This window comes from Palaemon carinicauda, chromosome 24, assembly GCF_036898095.1.
Source record: "Palaemon carinicauda isolate YSFRI2023 chromosome 24, ASM3689809v2, whole genome shotgun sequence".
In the NCBI taxonomy this organism is placed as follows: Eukaryota; Metazoa; Arthropoda; class Malacostraca; order Decapoda; family Palaemonidae; genus Palaemon; species Palaemon carinicauda.
The window spans coordinates 35,142,479-35,152,559 of NC_090748.1; the positions used below are offsets into that span (position 1 = coordinate 35,142,479).

At 33.9% G+C, this 10,081-nt stretch overlaps 1 long non-coding RNA gene across 1 annotated transcript; it reads right to left on the reverse strand.

Moving 5' to 3' along the window:
* Positions 1-8,499: 8,499 nt before the first annotated feature.
* Positions 8,500-9,203, reverse strand: LOC137617839 (uncharacterized). The gene is made up of 2 exons (XR_011039680.1): positions 8,999-9,203; positions 8,500-8,679 (listed from the first exon to the last, which is right to left on the reverse strand). It is a non-coding gene; the product is annotated as an uncharacterized lncRNA (long non-coding RNA).
* Between the last annotated feature and the right edge of the window lie 878 nt (positions 9,204-10,081).

Sequence of the window (10,081 nt, forward strand, 5' to 3'; positions counted from 1 at the left end):
GGTCTATAATTGCTTGCCTCTAGTCTTGATCCACTTTTGAAGATAGGGGTTATATAAGCTAATTTATGTTTAACATATATCTCACTCATATCTACACTTTGTCTTAGCAGTATTGCAAGCGGCTTCGCGATAGTGTTTGCAGTTTTTTTTTTTAACAAAATCGCTGGAACTCCATCTGATCCGGCTGCCGATCCATTTTTGATTTTGTTTATAGCCTTGACAATATCTGCTTCATTAATATCTATATCCGTTAGATATTCAACATTTTCTTCTCTCATTTCTGTTTCATTATTCTCATTCGCAATTCTTGGTGTGAACTCACTCATATATTTTTCTGCTAATATGTTGCATATTTCCTTTTTTTCATTCGTTAGCCGTCCTTCAATTCTTAGAGGGCCTATTTCTACTCTCCCTTTATTCATCTTTTTTGCATAGGAGTAAAGTACTTTGGGGTTTCTTTTTATATTTTGAAGTGTCCTTTCTTCTAAGTCCCTTTTTTCATTTGCTTTCGACTGTATAATCATTTGTTCTGCATTTTCTATCTTATATTTTATTTCCCTCATTTTCCACACATTTTTTTCTTTTGCAAGATTTTTCTTCCACTTTCCAATTTTCTGAAATAAGATCCTTCTGTCTCTTGGTATGCACGTCTTTTGTTTATTGTTTTTTTTCGGTACATATTTTTCAACTATTTGCTCCAGTATTTTGTACAGTATGTCCGTCTTTACCTGTATATTATCACTTAAAAATACATTTTTCCATTCTTTATTCAGTTCTTCATTTATTTATGACCATTTTATATTCTTACTGTAAAAATTATATTTTCCATATCCTTCCCAAAGTTTTTTGCTTTTATTAATTCTGCGATCACTTGCTTTGGAATGGACTATCAATTCTATGACATTGTGGTCTGAAATTCCCGTGTTATACACTATTATTTCTTTAACATAATTCACCTCATTCACAAATACTAGATCTAGGAAATTTTCCTTTCTTGTTGGAATGTGGTTTATTTGTTGCATATTATGTTCTAATAGCATATCTTGAAGCTTTTCAAATTTCCTCTTATCTTCTGCGCTACTATTACTCTCTTTTTCATATGTATACATACAACAACTTTCTTCTCTCCGTTCTTTCCAATCCACGAAAGGAAAGTTAAAATCTCCGGATAGGAGTATATTCCAGTCTTTATGGTTTCTACATATATCATCTATTTTTCCTATTATTATGTCAAACTCCTTAGTGTTTGGGTTTCTGTAAACTACAATATTCACTAGTTTTTCAAATTCAAATTCTACCGCAATCAATTCACATTCTGTGTTGCTGTATTTTTCACAGACTTTTCCTTGATTTATGTCTCTTCCATATATTGCGGTTCCCCCTTGATTAATATTTTTTCTGTCTGATCTATAAGTTTGGAAACCCTTTATCTGGTCATCACTGCCAGTCTCTTGGGAATACCATGTTTCATTTATATTTAATATATCTATTTTTTTCAATTTGGGTTAGTTCTTCTAAGAACTCTATTTTCCTTTTAGAGTTACTCGTGACTAAACCCTGTGCATTCATCACTATTATGGTTTGTGTTTCATCCCCATTATTTAATATCGGTAATAATATGGATTCTCCCATGCTTCCTTCCTGTTCTGATATGATGTTCTTTTCTTCATTTCCCGGAATTCTGCCATTAAAAATTCCAACTTTTCTATTATATTTGCTCTTTCGCCTTCATATTTATTTTTGTGTGTATACCTGCAATTGTCCCCATATCTGCACCAACCCCTGGCATTGTAGATACATTTTTTGTAGTTGGGCTCTAAATGTGCATGTTTGGGTTGAAAGGCCTCATATCTTGGGGCTCTTTGTTCATAGCGCGGTATATACACGGCCTGCTTTTTTGTTTCTTTTTTTGTTTCTTTTTTGCTTTCATTTTTCTTTTCAGTTTGCTGGGTTTTCTTACTTTCATTTATGGTTGCAGGATGCATATATCGACATTTTTTGTTGAAACTGCATCCTTTTCCTTCGTTTAGGTTTTTGCATTTTTTTGGATGGAGATCTCTGCATTCGTCTCCATATCCGTCTAAATACGCACATTTACCATATATTTCATAATTATGGCATATCTTTGGATGCTTGTAGTAGCATCTTTCGCCAAATCTGCAATTACCTCTTTTCAGCATATTGCAGACTATATCCTTCTTTTCTATTTTTTCTTGTTCTTGCTCTTCCCTAAAATTATGTAGGCCCGGGTAGAGTCTCTTGGGTCTATTATTTGTTTCCATCTGGTAATTTATTTCTTCATAAGTATGTTGTTGGATGGCATCATAGGTTATATCAATGATTTCTTCTGCATCCTTACACATATCCGGTTCATTGTTCTCTTCTTCTTCTTTTTCTTCTTCTTCTTCTTCTGTTTTTTCTTCTTCCTCTCCTTTATCTTCAACTATTTGCAGATATAGTCTCGACTTAATTATATTTTCTATCCAGACTAAGCATGTTGAGCAGAATACCTTTGTGTCTTTATTTTTTATTTTTTGCTGTATTTCAGCACATGTGGGGTGTGTTGGAACATGACAGGCATCACATTTTCTAATCAATTGTTGAGGATTATTAATGGAATACCATATCTTACATGTATTACACCATTTTGGCATTCTTTTTCCCATTGCATCAATCAGCATATTCACCATATTGGACTTCTTATTGTTCTTTGATGGAATGTGTTGATTGATGTAGACTTTCTTTATAAGTCTCTTTATCACTTGAATCTTCTTTGGAATTTCTTCTATTATTTTGCTGATGTTTTCCGCAGATTTGCTCCAGTTTATTGGATCATATTGTTTCAATATGTCTGCGAATATTTTTCAGTCACACTGGTTGACGTTACTAGTGACCTCTGTTATCAGACGGTCGAGCTCCTGTTTCGCCAACTCATGGAATTTATTTTTGCTGAGTCCAGCAATGTCTCTCTAAGCCTTGCCCGTGTTTTATATAACCATCTTGATTAGATTTTTAGTAATTCACAAGATAACTATTCTATGCCGACGTTTTATCCCACTTCTCTGACCTCAATCTAATCACTGACTATTCACGAAAACTTGTAGCGTTATATCAGGATATTTATAGGGTCGCAAAAGTGTAATCACTCACCGGCACAAACAGAGAGAGAGAGAGAGAGAGAGAGAGAGAGAGGGGAGAGAGAGAGAGAGAGAGAGAGAGGAGAGAGAGAGAGAGAAGGCTAACATTCCTAAAGAACTTAAGGCATCGGATGTATAGAGTAAATCTTATTAGAATTGATCCCGCTAGATCTCGATAACAGAGAGAGAGAGAGAGAGAGAGAGAGAGAGAAGGCTAACATTCCTAAAAAACTTTATGCATCTGGATAGATAGTGTAAGCCTTATTAGAATTGATTACACTAGATCTCGATAAGAGAGAGAGAGAGAGAGAGAGAGAGAGAGAGAGAGAGAGAGAAGGCTAACATTCCTAAAAAACTTTATGTATCTGGATAGATATATTAAACCTTATTAGAATTGATTCCGCTAGATCTCGATGAGAGAGAGAGAGAGAGAGAGAGAGAGAGAGAGAGAGAAGTCTAACATTCCTTAAGAAATTAATGCATCGGATACATAGAGTAAACCATGTTAGAATTGATTCCGATAGATCTCGATAAGAGAGAGAGAGAGAGAGAGAGAGAGAGAGAGAGAGAGAAGGTTAAAATTCCTAAAGAACTTAATGCATCGGATACATAGAGTAAATATTATTAGAATTGATTCCGCTAGATCTCGATAAGAGAGAGAGAGAGAGAGAGAGAGAGAGAGAGAGAGAGAGAGAGAAGGTTAACATTCCTAAAGAACTTAATGCATCGGATACATAGAGTAAATATTATTAGAATTGATTCCGCTAGATCTCGATAAGAGAGAGAGAGAGAGAGAGAGAGAGAGAGAGAGAGAGAGAGAAGGCTAACATTCCTAAAGAACTTTATGCATCTGGATAGATAGATTAAACCTTATAAGAATTGATTCCGCTAGATCTCGATGAGAGAGAGAGAGAGAGAGAGAGAGAGAGAGAGAGAGAAGGGTAACATTCCTAAAGAACTTTTGGCATCTGGATAGATAGATTAAACCTTATTAGAATTGATTCCGCTAGATCTCGATGAGAGAGAGAGAGAGAGAGAGAGAGAGAGAGAGAGAGAGAGAGAAGGCTAACGTTCCTAAAGAACTCAATGCATCGGATACATGGAGTAAATCTTAATACAATTGATTCCGTTAGATCATGATAAGAGAGAGAGAGAGAGAGAGAGAGAGAGAGAGAGAAAGGGAGAGAGAGAGAGAGAGAGAGAGAGAGAGAGAGAGAAGGTTAACATTCCTAAAGAACTTAATGCATCGGATACATAGAGTAAATATTATTAGAATTGATTCCGCTAGATCTCGATAAGAGAGAGAGAGAGAGAGAGAGAGAGAGAGAGAGAGAGAGAGAAGGCTAACGTTCCTAAAGAACTCAATGCATCGGATACATGGAGTAAATCCTATTAGAATTGATTCCGATAGATCTCGATAAGAGAGAGAGAGAGAGAGAGAGAGAGAGAGAGAGAGAGAGAAGGCTAACATTTCTAAAGAACTCAATGCATCGGATACATGGAGTAAATCTTATTAGAATTGATTCCGCTAGATCTCGATAAGCGAGAGAGAGAGAGAGAGAGAGAGAGAGAGAGAGAGAGAGAGAATGCTAAAACTCCTAAAGAACTCAATGCATCAGATACATGGAGTAAATATTATTAGAATTGATTCAGCTAGATCTCGATAAGAGAGAGAGAGAGAGAGAGAGAGAGAGAGAGAGAGAAGGCTAACATTCCTAAAGAACTCAATGCATCGAATACATGGAGTAAATCTTATTAGAACTGATTCCGCTAGATTTCGATAAGAGAGAGAGAGAGAGAGAGAGAGAGAGAGAGAGAGAGAGAAGGCTAACATTCCTAAAGAACTCAATGCATCGGATACATGGAGTAAATCTTATTAGAACTGATTCCGCTAGATTTCGATAAGAGAGAGAGAGAGAGAGAGAGAGAGAGAGAGAGAGAGAGAGAGAAGGCTAACATTCCTAAAGAACTTAATGCATCGGATACAAAGAGTAAACCTCATTAAAATTGATTCCGCTAGATCTCGATAAGAGAGAGAGAGAGAGAGAGAGAGAGAGAGAGAGAGACGATGGCTGGTGTTGAGTTAGAGCAGCGTGAGAAAGCTATAGGAAAAAGCCATTTAAGAGCAAATGATTAATGCTTTACAAAATGTTTAGTTTTAACTTTCAAGTTTGAAATGCAACGAAATCATACTTTTAAGTTCCCGCTAGGGTCATATCTGAGACATTTTAGACTTTAAGGAGATAACCTTGAATAGTTTAGGAATAAATAAACAGACCAGTATACAGTAGTTTAGAAATTTAGTGGCTTTGATAAGAACGAGTTTTTAATGCTATTATGAAGGAATAATTAAATTGGAAATATATAATGATTTATCATATTAATGATTACTTGAAGAGAACATATCTAGTAGTTATATCTCTGAAAAGTCACAAGACTAAAAGAAAATTAAAACGATCGACGTTGTTAAACAATATTTGAAAAAATAAAAAACAAAACTGCAAGAAAAAGTATGCAGTGGAGATCAAAGTAGGAGGAAGAATTGAACCACTTTCGATATATGGAACGAACTGTCCAGAATAGGAAAGTGCGAAAATAACAGCTATTTTTTACCTTTGACAAAAGGTTAACGTAAAAAAGTATAAATGAAAAAGAAACACAAAATAAAACGATATCGGGTAAGGAATACCGACAAATTGTAAATTGAATAAGGAATACGAAGGAAGGATTTGAAACAAAAGCCTCTTCCGTTTTTTTTTTTCTGATATTGTTAATAAATTCATATTCCTAAGAATCTTAAACATAATCTGAATAACTAAAATGGTTTATCGAGATCCATTAATAAACAGAGATTGTGCAAGAGGACTGGAAGCAGAGGCGGAAGAAGTGACTGAATCAATTTTCCTAAACAAAAGACCCGGAATGGAATTGGGAAAAAAGAGGGACAACTTTCCTTGTGGATTTACACAGCAAAGGACAATGAAATTCAGGTTTAATTCGATATATAGTTTAAAGCTAAAAGTGTTACTATGGAATGTATTCAGGTATAAGATAAAAAAAAAAGGTATAATTTGTCAAGAGTAAGAAACGAATTAAGAGAAGAAAAGTAGATGGAAAGAGACCTTTCAAATCTTAAGAAAAAATTAGGGGTTATCAAAACATAAGATCTAGACCAATCAATTAAAAGATATGAAAATGGATACTAAAAATATGTGATTTTGAAATAAATATGAGGAAAAAATATTCACATTGAATTAACAAAATGGAACGTAGAAGCTTTGGAAACTTGCTCTTCGGAAATTAGTGATTAGTACTCAACATATGCGGTACAGTATATAGATATCTTTTACTAATAATTATTATCAACACACTAAAGAAGAAAGGGCAGAGAATTATATTCTGTAGTTCAATTAAATGAGAAAATAGACAGAAATGTGTTATGCCAACTTAATGTAGAGGGATTAAAGTACACTTACTCATGAACATGCATCACATTCACTCCCCACATACAAGAGGATTCGCCCAACTGAACCCTCTGACTAATTAACTTTCCGAACATGCTGGATGACTTCATCCCTTCTTCCTACACAACCTTGCTACATGACCATCTACCCGACATTCAGTACACTTAGCACGCTTCCCCTTCCAAACCCTTGCAAAATGACCGAAATCAACCTGATGATATATTTCCATTTGGAAAAATTTGACCTAAAATTGCTTTTAGGCAAATTATTAATGATTCTTTAGTGGAAGACACATCAATATTTTTGCTATGTTCAATTGTGTTGTTCCTCAAGAGAAAAAGTTTCCCTCTGGAGATTTATGAAATAAAAAAATTATTCTGAATCTTACTCCAGACAGTACTTTACTCTTTGTTACCTCTAAAATCCGATGAAATAATGATAAAAAGTTGAAATTGGCCAAGAAAATACATAGACGCTGTGCTGAAAATTATTAGAAAAGAACCAGTTTATTCAATGTTCAATGCATGTAAGGGACATTACATTTTTTTCTAATTTCTTCAGCAAATCGCGATAATATGAAACATTTCATGTAAGGTAAATAAATTTTTTTTTCTATCGATAGGCTAGGGTTTTTGTCAATGGTAATAATAATAATATTAATAATATTATTAATATTAATAATATTAATAAAATATGATTAGGTCTGGTGAAAATATATCGGAAAAATTATTTTTACTTAAAAAATATATGGGTATAGAAAATACAAAAGTAGTATCTATTCTCTTTGATATATTCCATTATAATGGATACAATCACTCAAGGGATTTCAGTATCAACATATCTTCTATTGTTATGTAAAATACTGATTTTTTTATAGATAATTGCAGAATATTTATATTCATTAATATATAAATATAAAAAAAAACCTTTACTTAGTATCCCAAGCCCCATCCAATTAATATATCAAACAAATTATTCACTGATGTTTAATTTAAATTTCTTTATTAATATATTTTATGATAGATATTTGTTGTTGTTTCTTTGTAGCATTTAATAATTACTGTAACTCGAAGGTCTTGAAGTAGATACAAACCTTTCATATCATTTAACTCTTTGAGCACCATTAGACATATTCTAGGTCCGTTATTTCTAATACACTTGACGCCATTAGATGCTTCACGCTTCAGTAATCGTTTTTTTTTTTTCTCAGTTCCTTTAACTGTTTACATATAAAATTTGTTACAAAAATGTAATATCATACATTAATGGAAAGCTATTTTATTCAGCTATATATTAATAAATTGTATAAAGTTATATCTTTTCAAAATATTTGAGCTAATATGAATTAAGTAAATCGGAGCTGGGTGGGAGAGGCTTGGGCCTTGAGCCAAATAATTTGATGAGTAGTTGGCTCTCCAAGGGTTAAATGCACAAAAACAAAAATTGAAAAAATGTATCTTGGTATGAATTCTAAGGAAAACGTTTGATGTAGTTGTAAAGCGAGAACTCTCCCCCTCTCTCTCCCTCTCTCTCTCTCCCCTCTCTCTCTCTCCTCTCTCTCTCTCCCTCTCTCTCATTGTGAATAACAGCTATGATGAAAGTTCCAAAATTGTATTATAAAAAAAGCTTTGATCATTTGAAGCGTTGAAGGTCTTGAACCTAAAAGGTGAATTGTCAAAGTGAGACTTGACTCCATCATTGATATCTGAAACTCGTTTCCAGTTCGGGGAATGACAGGCACCTGGGCAGGTAATTAGTAAACACGATGAACTGCCTAATGTGGACCATGGACAGTTAATATTTGGCAGCGTCTTTAACAAAAGGCGGAAGAGGGACAGGATTTTCAAAATACTGGAGGTTTAAAAATTTATCAAATGGCAATAAATCATAATCAAGAGCGAATTTAAATATTTATTTTACATAAAACAGAACTTTCACTGAAATATGTATTAGAGAAAATGGCTCAGGATCATAGGTTGTCTTATTGCTTCTTGGCACTTAAGCGAGGTATCCGTCCCTATGAAGATCGATGATGCGACCTCACTAATAACTCCCAATATCACAAAAGTCCTCAGGATCTATAAATATGCGATAAATACGCTCTATTAATAGATAGCAAATATACGAAAATATAATAACAAAACTATTTAATTGCCAATTAATATAATAAATGTATGAAGATAAAACAGATATGAACTCGAACGAGCAAAATAAAACAGACTTCACAAATATAAGTAATTAAACCGGCAATAAATTCTAAATTTTAAATAAAACCAATAAGGTTGGTGCTTTTGATGATTTTTTATGGTTCAGGATAAGGAGACAACTCATTCAAAATGAATGAGTAACTTGAGTGAAATTTACAAGGCACACGCATCAATGTGGTTTGCAACTTACCTCCACTCTAAGCAAGCCTCTCTGGGTTAATTGCAGCTGTCGTTGTTAATTCACAAGTCGATGTAACTCCATGGTATAGTAGCCCCAAAAGGAAGTAATCCAAGTGTTCGCACTTCCAAGAAGGATCATCCTCGACCAACGGTCACACTAGTCACTTAATGCTTCATGATAGAATTTAGGCTGGACAGGTGAGAATTACAGAAGAGTTGACACGCCCCTTCTCAGCTGCTGAGTGAAAATGCACTGCCGTTTTCAAACGCTGGGACTAGAAGTAAACTTTTGAGGTGGATTAAAGGTTTTCCTTCAGTCTCAAAACTCTAGTATTAAATTTAATTACTTTAAAATAGGAATTTTATGGTTGTAAACTATTGATGCTTTTTCCAAACTTAAAACATAACATTCTGAAACTGAACGAGTCTCCAAAGCAAGAACACGAACTAACCATTATAAAAAATTTCATCTCCCCCCAAAAAAAAAACACTTACATTTTTTAAACAAGCAAAGAGTAGAAATCAAGGACCATTAACGGTGGATACTATACTCAAAAGTTAAAAAGAACAAAGTGAAAAAAGTTTAACTTTTTTTTTTCAACACAGGAACACAAACATCTCTTAAGGGAGATGAACGATTCAGTGTTTGTAATAAAAAGTTGAAATGCACAGATTATGATGAAGCACCTGGTGTCATTCTACTTCCTAATTGGCTTTTCATCATGTTCCTTTGAATACCTGAAATCTCGATAGGTATGAAAATAGACATATCTCTATTTTTCACTTATTTGATCAATCTCCTATTCAGAATTAGTATCCTTTACATAGGATTTTGTCAGAATTATTTCTTATTTTCATACAGCTTCAACTGAGAAAAGATTAAAGTTTGCTCGAAACCGAAACAATTAATCATATTGCTGAAATTATGAACTTGACGCATTGCAAATGTTTCACAGAATCAGAAGAATTTGGGTGATGCTGGAAATACAGGACTGTAGGCAGACTACAAACCTGGAAAGGAAGTCAACTTCCTCATTGCTGTCTAATTATCAGTCAGTTGTTAAATGGTTTAAAACTGTTATACTTATTTAGG